We start from the raw sequence: 1,093 nt of genomic DNA on the forward strand, positions 1-1,093 counted from the left end.
TGATACTTCAAGTGCAAAATGATGATATAAAACCTTGATAAAAATATACTTTTAAGTAGTAATCATTAAAAATAAATCAAGTTCCTTTCATAGCTTAGGTGGCATTTATACCATACAATATAGGCTATGAAAGGGTTAAGCATTTGTTGTACCAAGTGTTATCCAATATAAATTTAGATTAATCATTTAACAAGCAAAATATTAAAGAGTGAACAAGATAACAAATATAAAACATGTTAGTATCAAACATTAAAGTCCATGTTAAGTTTACACTATACTTATTCTTATACCATTAGTATCACCTTTTCACCTTGACATAATAAACTTAACTAAACATAATGAAAGAAAGAAAAAATAAATAAACAAAATAAGAACATAAATAACATAAAAGTTAACTAAGTAAAGGAAAGGAAATGAAAGGCATGAACAAGATATTAATGAAAGCAAAACTTAAGTATTAAAAAAATACAAATAGAGAAAGTAAGAGTATGATCTTGATTTAGAGGCCAAGATGCCAAAATGCAAGGCAAATGCCTTCTTATATTGGCCAAAATTAATGAGTGGGTGACCAACTCTTAACTTGGTGACAATTCTTATCTTTTCTTGTCTGCCCAAAACGTTACTGTTAACGTCAGAATTGAAACCACTTGAAACATAAAAGTTGTAGGAAATTGTCTCAACTATTTTTTTTTTTTTAAATAAAGGTCATTTGGACTTCTAAAACTCCAAATATGGGCCAAACACTAAACAATATTCAGGTTACAGGACAGATTCAGACTTCTTTGTTGCTGCTATAATTTGGACTTGAAAATGACCTTTTTAAATCCTGGTCTCCTAATTTGGACTTGAAAATGACCTTTTTAAATCTTGAGCTCCATGAAAGTTGTAGGTCTTAGAGTCATGTTCAAAGTTGTAGGAAATTGTCTCAGCTATTTTTTTTAAAAAAAATAATGGTCATTTGGACTTCTAAAACTCCAAATATGAGCCAAACACTAAACAGTATTCAGGTTACAGGACAGATTCAGACTTCTTTGTTGCTGCTATAATTTGGACTTGAAAATGACCTTTTTAAATCTTGAGCTCCATGAAAGTT

This window comes from Populus euphratica, unplaced genomic scaffold, assembly GCF_000495115.2.
Source record: "Populus euphratica unplaced genomic scaffold, PopEup_1.0 scaffold189.1, whole genome shotgun sequence".
NCBI classification, from domain to species: domain Eukaryota; kingdom Viridiplantae; phylum Streptophyta; class Magnoliopsida; order Malpighiales; family Salicaceae; genus Populus; species Populus euphratica.